We start from the raw sequence: 24,050 nt of genomic DNA, 5'->3' as shown, positions 1-24,050 counted from the left end.
GCATCTGAGTGACAATAATTACCTTTCCTTCTGTCCCACATTTCCCCACCTTCTTAACACTTTTTTCCTTTTATCACTGCTTTGGTTTACTGGTCTTATTAAAAGACCATAGTGACCAGTGGATGCAAATTACTTTGCTTTCTTTGTTCATGATATGTGCCTGTAACTTCAACATCTCTTGCATGGTCAACTGGCAAAGTGAAATATTTCCCCCCCCAAAATAAAGATCATAAATTTGGCCATCAAGACCACAAACTGAAAATTGCAGTCTTTATTAAGCAGACATAGCTGCTGACCAAACACAGACCTGGGAACCACAAAGAATTAGAAGAAAAGCAGTCAAACCTATCCGGTTCATGGTGCAAGATACAGTAATATGTAGATAGATATCTCTAGTTCTCAATCAATTTTTTCCAATTTTGAAATATACACTAAGACTGAGGATCACAACTGTTCTGAGCATATATTTTTTCTTCTTTTAAGAGACCCGGGTTTGACAGTCTGAGCTTGAAGCATTATCAACATCACTGACATAAGAGTAGGACTATTATAATGGTTCAGGAAGGAACAGATTTATGGATTTTAGTCCAGTGTGCAGAAATTTATCCATGATTCAAAAATCAAAGGCACTTACAAGGGAAGAAAAAATAGTATCAGTAGTAGGATACTAAGCATATCAACACTAGATCAAGACTTCAGAAAAATTAAAGGAAAAATACTGATGCCTATGAATGCTTCCCATGTTATTTAATGTCTAATTTTGTGCTGATAATTAGAAATCAGTATTTGGATTGTTAATTTACATGCACCAATATTTCAGGTTTTTTCCACGCCTACTAATACCACCAAGCAAGCATGAATCCATTTTTCAAACATTGCAGTAGCGAGAAACAACTTTCTTTGCCAACAGAGATGCATCAGCATGGACATGCACTCCTTTCCCAACCATGTGGCACTGATCCCCTCTCTGCTTTGAGGTTTTCAGAGGCAGATGAACTAAATCCGCTTGATTTCAGTCACATTTGGCACTGGTGTACCTGTTCTAAGGACAGCTGCCCAAGGCTCCCTCCAGTCAAAACACAGAGGAGCCCTGCAGAGGCAGCAGGCCCTGGGAATCACCAAGGGTTACCTGAACTCCTAATCTCTCTGGCGACCTGAGATTAAACTAAATTTTTTCAGAATGTGCTCATCATTCAATCACTCTATGTGTGGCATGTGGCATCAGTGATGCTTTGTTCACTCTCAGAAGGGCAAGAGGACTAAATATTTTTCCAGCTTTTATTGAACTTCACCTGTGAAAAAATAAAAAAAAATTCAACAAACTCTTGGCCCTCAACCCCATAAAACCTTGAACACATATCAGTTCCACCTGAATTTTAAATAAAAATGTTCAAATAGCCCCATATGAAACTTTTCTCACCTTTGCTTTGATCTGCCAAATTTAATATTGTATTAAGTCTGGATACCAAACTTTTTTCCTCATTATATGAGATATGAGAAAGAGAAGACCTAATTCTAATTTTATTTCCTACATAGCTTTATTTATTTATTCTCCTCAACAAAACCTAAGGCTCCTTTGGGGGCTGTTAAACCAGTCTTACACACAGCTGTTCAGAGATTTGGATGTGCACCAGAGAGGTAAACTTTAAAGCTGACACACTCAGAGTTGGGGCTCCAAGATTACAATAAACTGTGGAAACCTTTAGCTACCAAAACCACAGAGTGCACATCATCCTTGGATAAACAAGACAACCTGGAGCACAGATGAGCAGGTAAAACAAATGCTGTCACCAACAACATGCTCTGCTAAACCTCTTACTCTCGATAGATTTCCATTTTTCATAGAAACAAAAACCACTGGCCAAATTGTAGGAAAAGGCCTACTCAGAATGAGGCATAATGTCCCCCTGGTACACATCAATATTCTTCAATCACTTTATTAACGGAGGAGAAGACAACAGAGGTAAGATGTCATTTCCCTGTCTCCCCTTTGCCCCTGGGTAAGAAAACAGAACCAAGGGAGAACCTGAACTCATTTCCCTCAATCTACAATGGAATGGTTAATCCAGAGAATCCAGTAACACACAGGAATTATAGTGAGTAATTTGAGATTACCCATGCATGCCTGCAGCCCACCAAAAATGAGGGCAACAGGCAGGATTTCTCTCTGCATGTGTGTTTAGAAAAGGTTAAACTCACAAATTGATGCAGTTAGCACATGGGTGGCAGAGAGAGTTGTGTTTTAAAACTGAGAACAAAAGCCATTTTACTAAATCCAAATGCTTTTCATATTACAAGGATGTTAAGAGGAAGAAAAATAATGAATGGCAGGAGGAAGTAAAAAGAAAGAAATGGGGAAGCAGAATCATTGAGTTTATAGGGCAATAGAATCTATTACTTGAAGGTAGAAAAATGTTGCTTGGCTTAGCTTGTATTATTCCAAATTTAGGCTTCACAGAAAAAAAAAAAAAAAAAAAAAAAAAAAAAAAAGTCTCCAACTGTTTAATAGCTGAGGTGTAAACCAGCTCATTAACAAAATGATCAAAGCCTTGGAGCAACATCATTTCCCACCCCTCTCCCTCTATACTACGGATTAATGAAATTCTGCCTCCAGCTGGCAAATGGACACCACAGCAAACTCCTGATGCAGTCAAATAATCTGGACATCTGACACACCACAAAGCTCTGGCACAAGCCATTGGCCTCAGCAAATGGAAGATTTTCATTGAATGAGAGACTTCACACATGGAATTTGTTGCAGACTCACATAAACATTGTTCCTACTTGATGGCTTCAAATGAAACGTGTGGTTTAGTACTTAGAAAAATCAGTGTGGTTTAGTGCTTAGAAAAATTACATCTATCTATAGCTGCCTGGTTTGTGAGGTAGAGATTAAAAGCTAGAGGAATTGTATTGGAAAAAAACCAACCAAAAAAAAAAAACTATTAAAAGAAGGCACAGACCATTTTATGGGCTACTCAAAACCAAACCTGGCTGAGCAGGTTGGGACTATGTTGGTAAAACTGCAAATATTCAGTTTTATTGAAAGTAATTGAAGAGGACAGTCCACACAATTATCTCAAGTAAATTTTTGTGCTGTTGTTCTCAGCTGAAAACTGTTTTATGGACAGCTTCATATTCTTTTTTTTTTTTTCCTCAGACAGAACAGAGTTAATTTCACAAGACACTTTGAACAAACAGTAAAATCCTAGGTAACTTTTTGAAATTTATTTAAGAGAACATGTTAGAGCTGGATTTAGGACTATTGAGAGAACAGAAAAACATTTCTCACAGCGCTTCTTACAGTACCTTGCTGATAGAGGTGTTTTTCTCTTGTTCCACCTTAGGGTTTCTGTCTCCATTTCATCACTGGGCAAAGGAAGCTCCTCCAGCCCCACAGCACAAGAGGTTTGGGACCATCCAGCCCTGGGCTCAGCTTGCTCAGCCCAAGGCTCTACACTGCACCAGCTGCCACTGCTTCATCGAGAAGTCCAGGTACTAAACATGAATTTGCAAGTTTTTAGGAACAATTGGTCTAACCCAACAAGATGTACAAGAACATGTCTAACTAGTTATGAGAACAGCCCTAATTACTCAGGACTTAATTGGGGTTAGCACTGGCTATGGCCACTGCTTAAATGCAAGTGTTTTCCTATTTTTGCTGCTCACAGCCCTGTGGCCACAAAGACTTCAAATATTTACACCCATTTGGTGGTAAACTGGACCCAGAAGCTATCCCTAGGACAGAGTGGAAGATTAACCCTCAGCATTCATTCTTTCCTCACTCCTAGCAATAGAAGGCAGAAAACTTCAAAATACATTTACTGAGTAAGAGCACAATATTCATATTTTTGATGTATATTATATAGCTATTATATCTGTATTTCTATATATATCAATATTTTGCCATTTAAATCACCGTTTTTCAGGGTTATTTCAATTTCTCAATCTGTTACCTAAATACACGCATACATTGCTCTCATGTCACAGATTTCTTAAAAGCAACAGCCAAAATGTAAAATAGACACTGTCATCCTTGAAAGGCCTCAACAGTCAGTAGTGAAAGTTCACAGAAGTAGTTAAATTATAACACTTAAGCTATATAAAACAGTGATCTGTAAATTCTCTATAGTTTTACTGGGTAGTTAAAGACCTACAACCCTTTAAAGATTATAAACCATAAATAATTTTAAAGTTACTATATTTTTAGCCATTATCCATTAATAATGTAACTGATTAGCTATATAAATATTTTCATAATTCATTGTCCTAAAAAATAATTAGACATCAGCTGCAAATGAGTAGTTTCTAACAAATCGAATCTAAAGAAATATTAATAAAAGTTCCTTAAAGGTAAAAAGGCAATATATGCCCGAACTGACAAATTTAAAGAAGAATGATAAATTAAGGTGGTCCAGTTTTTGCTATGAGGAGCAACAAATTTAGACATGATCAAGATTAGGATTAGGTCAATTGAAAAAGTTATTCTTTAGTAAGTTTTTGACAGAGGGAACACTGTGCTTAGGCATCTTACCAGGGATCCCCGCAGTAGATTCCAATATACAGAAGAGGGCTTGGCTGTGCTCATCTTCTGCACAACACTGTTGTTGTGTTCATGGCCAAAATGAAAAACACACAAGTGTTCATCAAAAAAGCTGCAGATTTAAATTCTTGCTATGTTTAGCTGGATTTACTGGAACCCAGGCCTATCCTAATTTTCTAGACTGTCCCTGTGGGCAGAAGTTAACAATGACCTTTGCATCCTGAGGGCGAGTGAACAGTTTCCACAAACTTCTGGCATTATTAGCATTGAGCAAAGAGAAAGGATCAGACCCCTCCTTGCATAAACACACAGCACATCCACACAGTCATACAAATGGAGCATATATTCTACAGCAGGAGTCATGATTTTTTTTTTTTTTATTTTAACAGCCAGGACACACATTGGAATTGCAGTTATTCGTAGAGGAGGAAAAAAAAACCCTAAACAAAGCCCCCAAAATTATACCTGTAAAATACTCTTGCTTTTCCTCTACAGGTAAATATATTCCTCTATTCATATTCATCTCTGTCAGTGTAATATGGTACCTAATATATCTTTTTCCCATAGAAGAAAAAAAAAAAATAACCCAAAAATATGAATACAAGAAGTTTTCAAAGTCACAATTCTGTAAGAATATACTCCCAAAGTTATTAGAGATATAAGCCATAATTCCCAAGAAAATACATAGCTACCTCTAAAAATGAAGGGAAAGATAACCGAAAATATGATACCACGTGATAAAAAGTCTCCATCACATTAAGAATTTTCCACTATGGAACAACAGTCAAATAGAAAAAACAGGGACATGGGCAGATGTTTTAAATCACTGCATTTAGCTACATAAAAGACTCACATTCCACATCAGCTGGCACAGAATCACTCACTGGACAGCTGCTCGTGTTCTGCTTTCTCTTAAAGGTGAGCCACAAAGCTGAAATGAAAATCAAGATAATTTTATATGTGTGAGATGAATTCCCTCCTCCCCCACAACCACAGAAACGCTGGTCTCATACAGATACCAGCTGCACATGCTCTGCAGCCTCTGATCCAGGGCAAGCGTTTCCCAAAGGATGGAGAATGAGCATCTTCCCCCCTCACAAGCATGGCTATAAGCTAACCTGGGCACATTGTCCACATCTCTTCTCACTGAGCCCCTAAAAATCCCAAGGGCTTCTGATATGGGCCTTGATAATAATAATGTGTCCCCTGACTGGCCAGAGCCATAAATCTCTTTGAAATGATTGCTACAGCATGCTAGGACATCATCACATCAAAGACATTATTTTCCAGAGTATTTTCAGCAAACCCAGTATGCCTAGACATGCTTTGAAATTTCTACTGATACTGAAAAACTCACCTATTTTTAAGTTATTGCAAATTTGTGAACACGCCCTCCAAATTCAACTAATCATGCCTCTGTTGCTTTGTAATTTACATTAAGAAAAAAAGAAAGAAAAACCTGAAAACCTACACACCCATTCAAAACTTAAAAGTAATTCATTAGATAAATATCTTCTTAATATCTTCTCAAGGACCTTCCACGTCTCAATCCATGAAAGGAAGCTCTAAACAAAGAAATGGGAAATCATATAATCTGCAGGCACAGGTCCACACTGCACATACTCTGCCATTTCTAAAGAAGCATTTCCTCTAATGATGTGTATGAATTAGGCTGATTGACACTTGGAACACCAGCTTTTAATTATATTCAAGTTCATAAATATGCATCATATCACAGATTAGAGCATGCAGACACCGATGGTGCATGCTCTATTTATCAGCACCTTTATTTACGTTACATGTGTAAAATTGCACCAACTTCATCAGTATTGGAACCAGGCTCCCCACCTTCCAAAGCACCACGTTAATTTTCTCCATTTTCTTCCAAGTGCAAAGCATAACGAGTTCCTTGTGAGAACTTAAGAAGACTTAAAATGTTTAAAAATAAAGACTTTGTAATTCATTAACAAGTAGGCTGCTGTGAATTTTGTCTTTGAGACTAATTCACACTCAAGGCAAAATCCTTCCCTTAGATGTACATGACTGATCTCGGATCAGATATTCTGCTCCTTTTTGGAGATTCACATATGTACCAAAGATAGGCAGAGCACAGATCTGGCATCTGGTCCCAAAGGACAGGGCTGAATCTCAGTATCCTATCTCAGCACGAAAGAACTACTCCCACACAGCTCTGGTACATTTTCCATATGATTCACATTCTACATGAGAGGGAAACCAGTATCTCTGGAAAATTTTCCCCAAAGTACAAGACTCAGCATCAAAAAAAGACTGCACTAAAGAGACCTAAAATTTAGGTCACTCCTCTGCCAATGGGGAGGTTTGAATCTTTAAGTGGAAATTTGGAGTTTCAGCACCACCCCCCAGACCACCAGCCCAGCTGATGTTTCACTCATCAGCTATTTCAGGATATTCCTTTTACCTTTCTCCATTTTATTGATCACTTTCCACTGAGCATAAGAAGCCTTGATAAAAGATTCTCTGCAAGTGCCAGGTTGCACACGCACACCTGCAATTTTACTTGGAAACTATTCCCTCTGCTCAAGTAGCTATAACTAGCAGAGAGTTGTCCACCAGAAACTCATGATCCCAATACTGCTGAATGGAAGAATGGATTCGAAACAGAGTAAGAACAGTACTTTGGAACACAAAATCACATCATCTCTGTGTTTTAGTGGAAAATAAAAAGGCACCCAGACCTTACTACTCCTATTAATACACATGGCTCCATAGCCAGGAACAGACAGGGTCTGTTGGTCCATCTATCCAGCGGGGGAGTTACTGCCAAAATTCTTGTTGGCTAGATGGCAGATGTTTGTGCTCTTGGCCAGAATTAATGATTTCTACCCTACAAACCATTCATAACTTTATATTCACATACACATCAAATTCTTTTTCCAGGTAGATAGCCTAAAGACACCTTAAATTAAAAAAAAAAAAAAATACCCTCTGCTCACCTTGTCAAAGGACACTTTCAGAACTACATCAATGGATGATACCTCTGTGTTTCTCAAGATTTAAGGGATCCAGCATCCCCTGAGCAGCATTGATAAACTCACTCACTCTTTTCTGTGGGTTTTGTTAGTTACCACTGGTCTTGAAGAGAAGCAAGAGCAGGGCTTCATCTTACTACTTATATTGGAATATATTAATTAAAACGGGATAGAGGTAGAAGGGAAAATTTACCCTGTTGTTCAGAGCCATGGAGTAGAGGGCTGCCCTTCCACTTTCAAGCACAGGCAAAAAACTGTGCCTCTATTTTATTATGTTTCCATTAGAGTAGCTTCTGGCATCTCCCAGTCACACAACTTGAAGACAAAGGTCTACTTAATTAAGTTTTGAGAAATATCTTATAGATAGGGAAAAAAAAAAACAAAAACCAACAAAAACCACATCAAAGGAAAGACAGAGGTGTTTGAAATTATGAAGAAACAGAAGGTGGACATCTACATAAAGAATCAAGGATATAAGGTAAAACATAAGGTGAGGAAAAAAGATGAAACCTTTTCTGACTTCAAATACACTTCACAGAAATGCAACTTCTTTTCATCAGAAACACACCAATATCAAACATTTGGATACTTCTAGTAAGAAACAGGGATTTATATTGCACTTCACATAGAAATATTTTGATTTTGACTGAAATAATGTTTTGCTTAAGAAAATTTTCTTCAAATGTCTTCAAGAAAAACTTAGAATTGTTGTGACTTTCTTCTGAAGTGGCATTAAAATAAAATTTTAAATCACACAGTAGTGTGTTTAAACAGAAATTTTACATTAAACAATTTCTATCTCTCAGAGTTTGCTCGCAGCAAAAAACGTTCCCAGCTTCTAGTCCCATGACAAAAAAAAAAAAAAAAAAAAAAAAAAAAAAAAAAAAAAAGACTATTCATCTGCCATAATTCCATTATTGCATGTTACAGATGGCAGAAGGAGGTGAAAGGTATTGGTTGTATGTCTATTACAAATTATACTTTTAGACACACAGGCTCTTTTATTGACAAGTTTTTACCTGACACTGAAAATGGTCAAACGTGAAAAACTGTATTTGAAATGGAGTTTACTGACACCAAGTGAGTCATGTATACATCTTCATCAGGAGACCTTCCCCAGAACGATCATGTTTAATTAATGACTCTGCAGCTCTTATTCTTTGGGAGATAACAGTTATTAAAGTGAATGGATGTGTCTTCCTTATGTGTTTTAACCTCGGGAGAGAATGCTGCCAGCGAGGCTAAACAGATAAGCAGATCAGCGTATCACACTTTAAAAAGACGAATGAAACACTTAGGATTTAGCGAGGTATTTATCAGATAAATTCCACTAAGAATGCAGGGTTTGGATTGCTTTTATGGTCCATTTTCCTGATGGTATCTGGCAGGCTCTCCAGGTATAGCAGTGCGCATCAGGGAACGGTCTCACGGGCTATTATTTTAAATGGCTCGCTGTAAAGAGCCTATTGCACACAAAAAACCATTCCACACAGAATTTGGTGGATAAGCACGATGGAGTCTCAGATATTATTCTCACCAAAAGACAATAGTTGATTTTGCATTTCTTTCTTTTTTTGCTTCAGAGCTTTGAATGAATTTTGCTGCGAGACTGTCAAAGCACTTCACTCTTGGCGTGTCAATGTAATTATGCCATTCACAGGAAAGTCATGTAATGTTGATTACACTTGGGTTCACAACTCCAAACTGCTGTAGGAAAGCAAACAAAACAAACACAAACATATCTAATGCGCCTCTGTGCCTCCAGAAGCAGAACCTTCCAGGACAGGTGAGAACTGATGTGTATTACAGCAACAGGAAGCTCCAGTCAGAGAGGTACCACCATCCCTCAACAGCACTGGCTCAGTGTTGCCACTAACAAAAGCATTTGGGATATTTTTGTTTGTTTCCTTGGAATCCTATAGTCTAATATAAAACCAACAAACTACCCCCAAAACAAATAAACAGAAACCAAGCAAACAAAAACCCACAAAAACCAACCAAACAAAAAACCCACTACACCCCCCCACCAAGTTCAAAGACCTAGGAGAGTAAGACACGTATTTCCAGGAATACATGGAACTGTGCTATAACAATTATGATTAATCCATCTGACTTTGCCTTTGGATCCTACCAAAATAAATCACCTCAATAGAGAATATCCATTATCCTTCTCAGAATTCCAATGCCTGCCTCTTAAAAAGATGGAGCAAGCCCTCTTGAGCATGCACCTATTGTTTATGGTGGCCTAGAGGATTTTGTCAGGGTTCCTTTCAAACTTCCTTGGCATATCAACATTCCACATCAAATGGGAAGAGAATTCACACAGCACCTGAAAGGGTACAAATGGCAACAAAGAGAAGGTCACACTTTGCTTTTCTACAAAGACAGCAAGTAGATGTAAAACCAACAAATCCCTTCATTTACTGCCCAGTTTTCCATCTACAAGTGTGAGAACATGATGGCACCAAGCAGAGCTTTTCAGAACAGAGGATGACCACCTCTGCACCAGGGGAAAGAATTTTATGAATATAACACCTCTTAATTCCCCCTAAATATTTATTGTTCTATCCAGTGTTTTTACTATAAAGGAATTCACTTTTACTTCCAATGACAGAAACAAAGTGTATAAGTTTTCCAAATCAGGAAATGGATAGGAAAAGGGAACAGGCAGGCTAAGGTAGGTCTCCTCTTTTAAGGTATAATCCAGAGCCCATTAAAGACTTCCTTTAAATTGAATGGATTTTGCATCAGGCCTCTGGAACTTTTTCACAATATTGGGTAGATAATTGCATCTCCAACCTAAGCACATTTGAATTTTAGATTTTTTACTTGTGAAGTCCTTTCCTGCTGCTTAAGTATTAGAGGAGTCTGATGGGTAATTAGATGGGATAAAGGTCAAATGCCTTTCCCTTCTCTCAAAAATAAACCAAATCAAAACAAATAACAAATAAACCTTCAGCAGCTTTCTTCTTGTGCAGGGAAAAAGGCTAAAAAGCAATTTTTATACTGGCCATCAGAGGACTCAGATGTTGGGACTCCTCTCTCTGATAGTTTTCTCTTTGTCCACGTCCTTTACATTTATCTCTCAGCGCATTTTAAACCCCACCTCTCTCACAGCCAGGGTTGTATCTTGCTTTCATGTGGCATTTTTTTCACAGTTATTAGTTTTTTTCCAACCATTCACATTGCTATCAGCTCCAAAGGCAGCACCCACAGACAGGAAATCAGATAAAAGGTGAAATTTTGGGGAGAAAGGCCCCTCAGTGTTCAGGTTCTGCACCTAATCTGACTTTCCACCAGGCTCTGCACATGCTTTCAGACCTTTGCTTTCAGAATGAGTTCCCCAGTACAGCAAACACCTCCCAGGGGTGTTTTTGTGAATGGTGCTCAGTGATCCCCCCCTTTCCTCCAAAGAAATGTGCCACTGCCAAAACTGGGCTGCCAACACTCAAAGCTCTACTGATGAGAACAGGGCAGAAGCAGCACAATATCTTCCCAATTCAAGTGACAGGTACCTACTCTTACACTTAAAAGAAACCTAAAACAAAAATTATCTTTTTAACCTCTGCTCCCCATCAGTAGTGGTTTTGGTGGAGTGACTCTGAGGCAAGTGGTTTTTTATGCTGAACATGAGCAGATAATCACAAAAAACTTTTTTTGAAGCATGTGAAAAGTAGTATAGAATAGCACTGTAGCAGAAGTTTGCTTAAGTAGCCAGAGTATCTGTGTATTATGAATCGGATCATGCAATGAAAATGCTTCTCCACCTTTCCAAAGTTCTTCTCTAACAAAGATCCCCACAACAGTCATCTTGCAGCCCAAACTCTCCATGCTACAGGGAAGTCTTCCCTCTCCACCTCCACTTGCAGCCCCTGGCACCACAGCCTGACCTCAGCTGTGACAGGCTTTCAAAGCCGTGAAATCCCCCAGGTCCAAGCCCAGAGCCTGCCCAGTGTGCCGTGGTGGATCCCATCTACTGGAGGCTGAGCCACTCACCTCCTGCAGCCCAGCACAGCAGGGACTCTGGATTCCCCCTCCTATCAACCCCTGCTGCTGGAGGACTCCAGACCTTGCATAAGAGCTGCTCACCAGTTCTTTGCTCAAGATAGGCAATATCTACCAGATCCTGAGGAGTGATTTAGGAAAAGAACAATAGTGTGCCACACAGATGGTAGGTTACTGACCCTGTGGATAAGATTGTTGTTGGGGAAATTCCTGGATTAGTTCTGCAGACACATCCTTACACAAAGGGCTTATTTCACATTTCTGTAGTTCAGCTGTTATTTTTAATGGTGTTTGAACTCCATGTATTGTTACAAATTAATTTCTCATTATGCTCCATTAGAATTTCATCAAAACTTGTTGATATGAACACTAACAAAATTCTAACATGAGACTCAAGCAGATCCATAATGTTTGTGTTTACTGAATGGCACAAAAACTAAGTTTAAATATATATTATTTAGCACACAACAACTTTGGCTTCACATAGATGCCCCACAGTTGAATTTTCACCCACTGACACCGAGAGAGGTTTGTGACTTGCCTTTTAGTAAATCCATTGTTGTACAGGCTATTTTAACAAATGGGCAAAGATTTTGAAAAACTGACTTCCCAGAGGCAGTCAGTGCTGACTTCCATCTACAGTACATCCAAACAGAAAGAACAGTTAAGGTGTGATGACCAGATTTGATGCCTCTTGTCACAAGCCTCAGGTCTGGTTTTGAGGGACTAAACCACCACACTCACAAACAGTCAAAACTGTAAAATAATACTTCTAAAAAAACCCACCCCACTCTGTTTTTTTATTCTGTTATTTCCACATGCCTCCCAAGATGAAAAAGCATGCAAAGACCTACATTTGCACAAACATTCCTTTAATTTCTTACCAATTACACTTGAAGAAGTGGCCATTATTGCTAGAGATCATTCTGCAATTCTGATTATCTTCAATTTAAGACAAGGTAATTGTGCTTGAAGTAGTACTGCTATCACATTACTAATATACTTCAGGTTTCTTTTGTCATTTGTATGAGAAAAGGTAACAATTAATCTACAAATAGAGCTCATTTTGTACTTTAAAGGTAGAAGCACATTCAAGATTTATAGAAAAACATTTATCCTTACAGACAATATGAAGATTAATTCACATAGGACAAGTATTACAAGAATTTAACAAAAAAGCCCTCACAAGTGAGCAGAGCAGTATTCAACTCCAAAAAGAAGGGAAAAAAAATCATACATAACTGATGGTTAGTTAAAAATAATTTCAGGAAATAGAGTCAAATAGAAAATTCTTATTTCCCCACTCTTACAGCTTTAAGAAAGTACTGAGTGGAGCTTTAACTTGGAAAAAAAAAATCTAGTGTTCTGGTCTTGTCGCTAAGTCTCAGTTTTCACCTTTTTATGAAACCAATTTGATTTAGAAAAGAAGCTAAATATCTTTTTCAAATGAATCAAGATGATGTGGTCTGCTAGGAATTCACCAGCCCACAAAATGGAACTCGTTTGAAAGACAAGGTCTGTCCTCCATGAGTCATTAACACATTCAGGCATTCTGAATAGGATGCAACAGGGAAAAAACAAAACACATCAAAACCTCATAAGAGCACTGTGCACACACATCAGAAATGAGAGATGGAGAGATGAAAATGGCAAACTTACTTTTTTTTCTGAATCCACATGTTTTGGACTCACAACAGATTTAAACAGTATGAAGTGTCAGCCACACTTAGTTTGGTAACACCGCAATCTTCTCATTTAAGTTTTACAACAATGTAGCGCTGTCTTCTGTTCAGAATCATTTTCTCTTACCTTACCTCATCTCATACAAGCACTCCTGTGCACTCCAGAATTGATGATCCTACATCATCCGTCTCCCAAGCCACCCCCCACAACCTGTGAATTCAAATACCCCACACGTGCACTTCATCTCACAGACTCAGAATATGCTTTGTAAAACCATAGGAAAAAAAGAAGAATGCACCACTTTTCCTCAGCAGTTTCGAGCCATATAAAGTTGTATTAATGAGATTCAGCAGGATGCATAGACTTAAGGATTCTCTTAACATCTGAATGCACACCAAGATATTTCAATATATTCAATTTATACTTAAAATAACCATCTGAAAGGTTAAGGATGGGCACAAAAGTCTCATTTGTTGAGACACCTCCTCAAGTTTATAGAGCCCTTCTTACAACTGCCTTCTCAAAGAAACTGACTTCAGAAAAGCAGGGTGGGTTTTACGGCCCACTGTCATTTTACATCAATTTGAAGTGTTGCTTCCCCAGGGAAGAGGGAGAAGACAGTGATGCAAAGGCATAAATTACAACTGATATCTTTGGCCCACTTTACAGCCCATTTCTTAAAAAATGCTATTTTATTGTAAAGTCAAATAAGAAGAATAAAAACACCTAATATTTCCAAAAAAAAGCAGCGTCACTCCTTCATCTTGGCAAATAGACAGATGGCACCTACATTTTCAAAGGAAGTGCCATATAAATCAGGGTGGTTTACTCACTCCTGACGGTCTAGGCTTAGAACTGATGTCCTATAAAAATTACTTTTCTAGTACAGCAAAGATTTGCCATATAACAACAGACTACTTGCCAAGAAATGAAACGTTTAATATAATATTCTCAACTGCTTTTAAAAAGAGGGAAGATTTCTCTCTTCTACCTCCATGCCACCAGCAAAGGCACACGGAGCCCAGCCCCACCCCTCTCACATTCCAGGGAGTTTAAGTATTGAAACTTCAGAGACTGAAACCAAGCAATCACAATTGCACATCCACCGTGGAAATGCCACTGGAAAAACAGGGAAACATCACAGCCACTGCAGCAGTGGAGCAGAAAGGCTTTGCTTGGCTCACACCTGCACCACGAGCTGGGCCATGGACAGCAAACACCTGCAGCTCACTCTCCTTTGAGGCAGAAATTCTTTCAGCAGCTGCAACTCGATCCCTGCTGACCAGCTTTGAGGTTTGGGGGGATGCCGTTCCCAGACAAGGTGTTTCTGTTTGCATTACAGCAGGCCTGGTGAGCTACTGAGACTTCTTCATCAACTTGCCCTGTCTTCAAAACCCTTGGCAAGCTCCTAAGGCACATGGCAAAGCTCTTTGCTCCTCCAGCTGAGTGTGGGTACACAGACAGGGTGGAGGGCAGGAAGCAGAGCTGTTAGCCGGTAGTTAGGCAGCCACGTTATTGTTGAGTTAATTTCGTTATCCATTATTTACTCACACATAGGACATTCAGCCATCAGACGTCCCTGCATTGTGCTTGGTTGGGTGAAAAGCTGTGGTCTGTTTCCCGGAGGAGGATGGAAGATACATTCATCTCCTTGTACATCTTCTGTTTGAAAGACTGCGTTCTAAGCACCTAGCAGTCAAGTGATTAATAGCCTATCAAGAGATAGTAATGTTAGAATACTAGAATTAATTCATATTTCCTAAATAATTTGAGAACCACAGAATTCACATTTCACTATCTTTTTTTTTTGATAACTGCTAGAAATACAATAAACAGCCTTGTTTAAAGATGAAGTTACCATCTCCAGATGTGTATGATATGTCTACAACATACCTAAAAACAGCCAGTGGTAAGTGAGCATGTTCGGTCCTTCCCTAGCACAGTCATTCATTTAAAACACAGAGATATGTGCAGTTTGCATCTCTGGGCCACTATGAAAACACTGTATTTTTATTATGTCATTACAACACCATCATCATCTATAGATAGTAGCCTTTCATGTAATTAATAAAAACTATAATGATGAAAAAAAAATCACCATCCACAATAATAGCTGAGATCAACATAAATACCAGCTGATGGCTGAGATTCTAAACACATCACCATTAACTGCCTCTCAAATAAATAAAAGATTGAATTTCATTACACTCTAATACAGAAAGCTTTAACAATTCACTTTCATAGTTGACTTAATAAGAAAACAGAACAAATATTAACACCCCTTCTTTGTGAAACATATATTTACCTAGGTGCTTTTCAACAGGTCATGCCAACTACTTCTGATGGGAAGGAAGTGGAGCAACAAAACACCTCCTCAAATACTTTCTATGGTGCTTTAATACCTGCTGTACATTCCCAGACACTAATTAATTACAACTCACTGATGCAGGCAATCACTCAAGCATGCACATGAAGACCAGAAACAGGGCTGGAGCTTAGGAGCATCTGGTTCTCAATGATGGGGCTGCTCTGTGAGAGCACAGCACTCATCTGCCTGTTCCACACGTGGCAGCAGAGCTTATTTATAGCTGCTACTCAGGAAGCTCTAATTTGTATTAAAATATGTAATGACTGAATTTCTCTTCAATGCCTGTGCTTGAGAATAACAAAGTGTTCCCACCAATCTCCATCCTATATAAAGCTGTGGCTAATACCAAGGATTTGTTCAAAATTGGAATGAAACCTGGCCTTTCTACCACAGGGAACAGCTGTCACAGTTTTATCAGGCATATTTCACTGATACCACTAAGCAAAATTCTGCCTCATTCCTACCAGCCTACAGGTGGCTGCTGGCTGGTAACAGGCCACACATCATCAGGCAGCGGTCAAACGTAACACAGAAGCTCAGAGTTGGGCCTGAAAACAAATCTGAAAAAGAAAACCCACCTTCTTACACTGCTCGTTTGTCCTTTCCTCTCACGCCCAAGTCATCTTGAGCAAGGTGCTAATCAGAGCTCTGCTCACTCGGGACTTTAAAATGCACGTCAGATTCCTCCTCACCGGCTCCCCTCCTGTTACCTCCTTGCTCCACCCTGCTGTGCATCTCCAACACCTGGCCGGCAATTGCTGGTTCACATAATTAGTTTGCAATCTCCACCAGTTACATTATCACCCGCTCTGCCTACAAATCCACGGCCCTCCCACCTCTGCCAATTAGCAAGTTCTTGCTTAATCCTTTCCAGTGTGGAGTTGAGAAACATAACTTCTGCACAGAAATTAACACTTTCCTGAAGCAGTTTTCAGTTTGTCACTGCCAGGTTGTGTTTCCAAATGGAAGAACATGAATCCACGGGAATTCTCCAAGTGTGAGATGAAACCCTGCACCCTCCTTTGCAGCCTGGCGCTTTAGGCAGGGGTGCACCCTCTTCCACACATGCATCACTGTGCCTAGGCCTTAAGAATCCGATTGTAAAAGGTTATGTAAAATTAGATTACATGAAATGTCCTTGTTAACTGGTTTGTAATAGATCTGCACAACACAGCATCCAAGGACATTCCATTTGCCCCAGTAAAACCCCTAAGTGATGTCATTGAATAAAGAAGGGATTATTCTGCTCATCATTTAAACTTGGGAGTTTTGCAAAGATGTTTTTTCCACCTAAATCCCTGTAAAGAAAGCATATGAGTCATAAACAAGATCAGTGGGTGCAATAACAGCAAGCAGAGTTATACAACACCCCCCAAAAAAAGCCTGGAGTACAGATTGAGCAAACAGGCGTGTTTTGCCTAAGAAGAATGACAGTGCGCGTAAGTCATCAAGAGTGTGACAGCCTGGTGAAAAGAGATGGTAACAGTCTGTCTCAGGGTACACAGAGCAGAGGGCTTCAGATGCAGAAAATAAAGATTCATCTTCAGGAAAAAGCAAAGAAAAACCCCAACTTTTGCATGGAAAAAGTAGTGAAAGACAGAAAGACAGCTAAAGAAACTAAGAAGTTTCACAGGTTGTTTAAAGGAGTCTTATTATGTTTAAAGGAGTTGCCCATTATGCTCATTTATTTCCAGAATTCTGCTCTGAATACACCTTGATCACAACCAGAATAGAAGTTTGTGGTAAAATCAAAACTTGAGATGCTTCCCCACATTCTAATCCAAGTTAAATAACTTTATCATTCCTCACAGGTGTACACATCCACTTCCGGCTGAAATAATCCAATGTTCCGCACCCAAAAGCCAAGCAGGACTGGAAACCATCTACTGAGATCACCAAGCCTAAATTCCTTTTTCTCTGGTTTATTCCCTATGCTATCATCTCAAATACTATTCTCTAAACTTACTTCAGATATCTTTATGGCTAATTTCCAGATTTTAAAAGAACCTAAACTTTCTGAATTGGCCTTAATATTGTTCATGGATCTCCCAGCAAAGTAATTATTTACCCCATGATGCCTGTTAGCCTGTTTTAAACATTAAGAATATGGATGTTGAAAAAGAAAGGCCACAAGTCAGAACCCAAGAAAAGCATTGGCATACAATTCACCTATTATTTAAATGCCCCTTAGAATTCTTCATCTCAGTTTCTAAAATGCATAAAACTAAGACTAAAAAACCCACCCCTTTTACTTCCATACACAACTTGCTAAACCTACCTTTAATATCTGTGTTCCTCTTCCATCCCTTGTCAAAACCACTTAGAGAAAGCATGGATAGAGAAAACTATTCAAAAACTGTGAGACTGCTGCTGAGCCTATTAACTTGTGATTTTAAGGATACTTCCTCAGTTTCATATGGGTTGTAGGGAAAGCAGATTCTGATAGTAAAGAATCAATAACAGAGATGTTAGGAAGTTATTGCCATTACCTCTCAAGTACAAAATGTGAAGAACGTGACAATGGTGACATCTTTGTTTTACTGAGCTACATCTATCAACTCTCAGGAAAATATGGGAAAACCTGATTGCAGCCTTGGATAGAAAAATCCCTGAAACCTTTTCCCCCCATGGCTGGGAAGTGTTGACACTGACCTGGGGGCCAGTCCTGAAATCCAGTAGCACTTGTCCAAACAAACAGTGCATGCTCACAGGGGTTCCTGGGCACACAAACTGTTAGTATTACACCCCTGACACAGATTTCTCATTTGTTCATCTGCTTAACCAAGCTCATGATACTTGAGCTGAATCAGCTTTCAGCCATGCTGCAAACTTCCACCATGGTTTATAGTTCTATGGGATAAAATATCACAACATTACTTGCTGCATCAATAACATTACTACAAGATAGAATTTATTTTACTTCTAGAAGAGGACAAAAGCACGGTGGATCACTGTATCAGTTTCACTTCCCTGAACTACACAATTCTGTCAACACAGCCTTTGTTTCAGTTTTGGGGATTTTTTTTTTTCTGGTTTCCATGTACTTAGGGCCTGGAAAAAAAGGAACAGGACACACAATATTTACTTTTCTGCCTCTGGGCTTGTGCAGCTGAACCTGAAGAGACCAGATAACACAAGCTCTCCTCTGTGCTGGCCGGTACTCGGGCCCCAGTTGGGTTAGCCAAAGAGCCAGTTCACTAACTGGCTGACTGGATATTCAGAATTAGTTCATAAGTACTTTCTGAGGTATTGGATCAGGGATTTTAATTTAGAGAGAAGGGATCAATTGGACCAAGAACTGCATTTAACTGCATATGGATAAATGCAGAAATATTCCTAAAATCACAGTACCACAGCAAAAATAATGGTTCCTTTGCTTACGTGTAAGTGTAGAAACCTCTAAAAGGTACATAATTGTCTTGTATGTGTCACAGAATTGTTCACAGTGACTACAGACGCATTACAACCTTTGCATAATATTTTTATTTTATTCTAATAAATTTTTCATATGGTCAAATTGTAATATTTTCTTATGCACAAAAGTCTAACATCCTATAAACATATCTGTGACAATTTAAAAACCAATTTTCAATAAAAACCTTCTCCTGCAAAGAGTTAAATTCCTGCATACGAATGAGGGTGGGATAGGGACATGCAGGACTAACCCTGCCAGATGCTGATTTCAGCAGGGACTTTGACGCTACAGTGCTGCTTTCAAGAGAAATTTAAGAGAAAAATTATTTTTAACATTTCAAGTCTATTTACATAAAAGGCTTTGACATTTTTTGTGATAAATTTCAGAATTAGGCCTTACTTGTACATTTAAAGACAGGTAACAAATTCTTCAATTGTGACATATAACTCTCATCTGATCAGAGGCAATAAAAAAGAGACAGAAAATTTTTCAACTCTTTGGTGTGTGATTATTACATGCAGATAAAGCCACACATCCTCCCTTCTCTCTGGGAGCTTCAAGCAGTCCTGCTCCTGCTCCTCCTGTTTAGCTGTGTTTATGTTTAATCTGAGTCAAACTATGCCATTCCTTAGTGATGCAAAACAAAATTGCCATTTCTCTGTGCTTCTGGAAGATGTTACAAATGAGGGAGGAAAGGGGGATGAACATGACCTTATCCAAAAAAGCCCTGCGGTTTTCCTTCTACCTTGGAAAAAGTTGGGTTTATGTTTTCTTAGGGTAGAGGAATGTTAGTTTAACATGATGCCAATCAAACTCTACAGGTTAAAAGGGCATAGCTTGTTTATCTTCAGTTCTGATATTAGCCAGTAAAGGGATTGAAAAGCAGCTATCTGGACTTTGGGAATGGTATTTAAGACAAAATCATTGCAATATTTGGATAATTAAAACACGTGCCCTACAGTTATTTATAATCTGCCATTTATTTTAACAATATTGTTAAACTGCAAATGGATTAAATTACCATAAAATTTAAAAATTACGAAATACGTACCTTAACTCAGGAGAAGTTTAGTTTTAGCTCTTTCATTTTATAATTTGACAATGCATTGGAACTGGCATTGCTGACCACAAAATACAGTAGGAAAATTGTAGGTTATGTAAGAAAAATCTGAATCTGATCTACAAAGGACCAGTATTTTGTCCCTTGTTTTTATCATGGTATCCATTTTAGACAAATAGGGCATTGACAAATTACTATGTTTTAGAAATACTGGGGGCTAACTTCTGTCCCCTCTCTGGATGAAAAGCATGTGCAGGAAGAAAGAAAAGAAATAAAATGCTTGTGCTGAATTTGCCATTTCTTCTGATAGTTACCCAGGAAGCTTCAAATTGCTTTTGTGGGTATAATCTTTTTTTCTCTCTCCTTATTTCTTATGAAATTAGGAGGATTTATTAACTCCTTTTACAGAGTTCTATGTAAAATCCCACCATGGCTTTAAATCAAGATTTCACTATCAAACTGACTAGGGACTGCTTACAAGCTCCTCAGCCTAGCCATCAACTTTAGAAGACTCACAGATACGTTAAAGATTAAACCATACCAGAGCATGCTGGCACTATTGCCATTTTTTATTACACACTGTTGATTAAACCATCAGATCCCCATGGAAGCCATTTACATTTTCAAGAGTCCAATATTAAGACAGGTGTTTTTCAGGTGTCAAAAAGGATGGCACCTACTTACTGAGTTCTCCTAGTTTGTCCCAGCTTCCCAGCTGGAAGAAAATTAAAGTATTTTTAACCACAATTTAAAAATGGACTCTAACTTTGCTAAGAGTAGTAATCAGAGAATTAACATATATCAGAGAATAATCTCATTATGCAAGACCCTATTATCAGTGCCATACATAGACAGCTTCAGGCCCTAAAAGGACATCAAGGGCATGGCAAGCGTTTTGACCTCCCAGCTCTGGTGATTGCAACACAGTGTAGTTGAGGGCAGCCTCTTGAATTTTTATAACATATCACATTTGACTCAAAAAATACAGCAGCTATCCTGACTGTTTTTTAAATGGAGCCAAATACCCTTTATCCAAGGTGCAATGACTACTGGCCAGCTTCAAAAGTTTCCAGCCTTATCCTGTGAGTTTCCTGAGCTGCTCCAGCGACTGCGCCGTTGAGGTTTGCCGGGAGCAGCCGGGCTGGGGCTCAGCCAGGGCTCTGGAGCATCACCTTGGTTGGTTGCAGTGCAAATTCCCAGGACAGCAGCACACGCCAGCAGCTTCCCTGCTGGAGGCACCAGGCTGAAATGGCCTGCAAGGGCTCTCCATGTTCCCCACATGTGTGTATACCTACAGCCTGCCTTTTAGCCATAGCTTTTATAACTGGTCATCTCTCCTCCGATCAAGTTTTGTGTTGAATCTGTTTGAAACCTAATCAGAGGACAGTCTTCTCAATGATAACAAAATCTCAAAATCAGAATGTCTTTCGAGGACAAAATCTGAGAGTTTTGTAGCTTCAGCCTTGGCAGGGGGTGGCTACCGTATTTTAAATCCACTGAAAACTCAGCCCTCTAGGTCTTGTTGAAAGTGCCCACATAGAATTTTATGCATCACCTCTTATGATATTAAAAACCACAGGGATAAGGGATTTGAAGTCAAAAGGAAAAAGTCAGAGTTATTGACAAAAGCTAAAGCAAAATCACCCTGCTACCTCTCAGATTAAGAGCCATTTGATAGGCATTAACTAGTAACTGCATATGACTTCCAGTTTTGTTGTACAGGTGTTTTCTGATACTGAGAACAAGCATAAAGAAATATAGCAAGCATTTCAAAAATCAAGCAGAATCGTAATCGTAGGATTCTTCACGGCACACCTTAGAAAATCACGTATGTGACAAAACCAGAACCCACAATGGAGTGGGATGGATGAAGGAGGTGGACAGCTGGGTCTTAGGCTTCAGGCCAGGGCAACTTCTAGGAAAAAAAAACAAACCCCTGTTGGGAAAAGACAAGAAATTAGTTAATAAAACAACAGAGAAATTAAACTTGTTTCTCTTTAATTTCTTTGTCCTCTACAAAGAAAACAAAGAGGAAGTCCCTGCTTTGAATAGCAGGCAGACACAACGCTGCCTTCCCTTAATTTGAACAATTCCCCCCAAAGCTTGTGTCAGGTCTGACACTGGTCCAAGGCTTTAAGCCATGATATGATCTGCTGTGCTCTGCCGTGTGGGGAACAAACCATTCCTTCCTCCCCAGCCTCTGACCAAGGCTGATCCTTTCAAGGAGGCTGCCATGGCTCATCAGCTGCCCCATGTGCACTCTCCTTCTCTCAAACTATTTTGAGAGTGTCTCACAGCCCTTTCTTAACACCAGCATCTGCACCCACCTTACCTACAAATGCACATTTATCAATTCCTCCGCCTTGAACAGACTTGTTCATGTTTCCTTAGCTGCTGTGATGCTCACTACACTGGAATGGAAGTTTTATAGCTCTAAATTCATTGCACTGAAAAGATGAAAGTTTCAGATCAAGAAAACCTTTCCATCATTGGCACTACTTCATTAGCAAAGCCAAATAATCGCTCTGTGTTAACCATAACAGTTTGAAAACTGTGGGCCAGGCACCTTCAGAGAAAAAGGAGTTCACTGACCCGGCTAGTTCATTGAAGTATTGCCCCCTTCATTATGAGTATTAGCTTATTAGTGCCTAGGTTTAGTTGAAACCAGATGTTTCTGATTTTGTGAAGACAACCTCGGTGTGATGGCTCTGAAGCCTGGGTTACCTTCCAGCCCTGGGTGTATGTGCAGTTTGGGAGTCAATTAAGCCACATATCAGCTATTAAATTGTTGATAATTCCTGATCTACACTCTTTGCGGAGCAGGAGATTACATCACTTGTTTGAGACACTGGAGATCACGATGTTTTCTTACGTTTCTATCAAACCCCAATTCCTTTCCAGCTCAGGAGCTTTTCAATTGCCTCTAGCAGAGGGACTGTTCCCCTGCAGAGGGGGCACATTTCTTACCTAGCAGAGCAACTCTCAAGCCAGTTAAAGCAGCACAAACCTTCCATACCTCCTTGATAGTAACAGAACCTTCACATTCATGCTGTTGCAGCAGAGAAACAGAAATAGGCTAACGACACCTCAAAGCTAAGCAAATCAATCACACAGTTTTCCTTCCCAAATCCTGGACTTCATCACATCATGCGAGCCTCTCCTGCTCTGGCTGGATGCTGTTGGACCTTTTGATGCTGCAGAACAAGACACGAGATAAATAAAATATACATTTTTTTTCCCCTCTCCTTGCTTCCCTCATGCTGGCCAGAGAGGAAATGACAACCAGATGCCCCTGTGACCCACCGTTCCCCTGAGGTGACCGATCCAAGTGTAACATGTGGTCGCCTCATTTGGGAAGGAGCCAAAGCCTGCTCTGTTTAATTGGCCGAATGGTCCCCTACAGCTGCAACAGATTAGGGACAAATTCTCTTCAAATAAAGCTGTGCTTTTTCTCCCCATCCCCCCTCTAATTTGGGGGGTGTTGGAGAGAAATCATGCCTGGAGAAACATGTGCACATACACACACGACTGAAGTTAATAAAAGTGTCAGGTAGGCAAACAAAATCCCATTTATTATTAAGCAGCAATAAAAGGACCACATTGATGTGTATAAGGAATCAGGTAAACGGGGCGCTCCAGAGAGAGGGAGGGTAGTGGTGTCTCATGAATCATTACAAAAGTTTTCTCTGATCTTTAATACTGGACTCAGTGACTTTGGGAAGGGGGAAGGGTGCAAACGTTTGCAATGCCAAGTCCTAAGCCCCCTCTTTCCAATTCTGCAGCGATTCACGTGTGAGGGGATGAAAGCAGGCTGGCTGGAGCAATCTGCTGCAAAGAGCAGCCCAAGCTGTGAGAGCCATCTTGGAGGGCACTGACAGGACAGGACAGTCAGTGAGCTCTGTAGTTATTTTAAAGAATATAAAAGAATATTTTAAAGAGAAAGACATCTTCAGAGCAGAAGCAGG

General features: G+C 39.4%; 2 long non-coding RNA genes across 2 annotated transcripts; both read right to left on the bottom strand.

Annotated features, from left to right (window-relative positions):
- Positions 1-396: 396 nt before the first annotated feature.
- Positions 397-16,333, bottom strand: LOC120757158 (uncharacterized). The gene is made up of 6 exons (XR_005702398.2): positions 16,189-16,333; positions 14,794-14,954; positions 5,397-5,474; positions 4,535-4,601; positions 3,310-3,498; positions 397-1,292 (listed from the first exon to the last, which is right to left on the bottom strand). It is a non-coding gene; the product is annotated as an uncharacterized LOC120757158 (long non-coding RNA).
- A 4,186-nt stretch (positions 16,334-20,519) lies between these two features.
- Positions 20,520-23,427, bottom strand: LOC120757307 (uncharacterized). Its single transcript, XR_005702457.1, has 3 exons — positions 23,389-23,427; positions 23,102-23,279; positions 20,520-22,021 (listed from the first exon to the last, which is right to left on the bottom strand). It is a non-coding gene; the product is annotated as an uncharacterized LOC120757307 (long non-coding RNA).
- Positions 23,428-24,050: the final 623 nt, after the last annotated feature.

This window comes from Hirundo rustica, chromosome 10 (genome assembly GCF_015227805.2).
Source record: "Hirundo rustica isolate bHirRus1 chromosome 10, bHirRus1.pri.v3, whole genome shotgun sequence".
NCBI lineage: Eukaryota > Metazoa > Chordata > Aves > Passeriformes > Hirundinidae > Hirundo > Hirundo rustica.
Note: the sequence above shows the minus strand (reverse complement) of the source record. Positions and strands in the feature narration are given on the sequence as shown.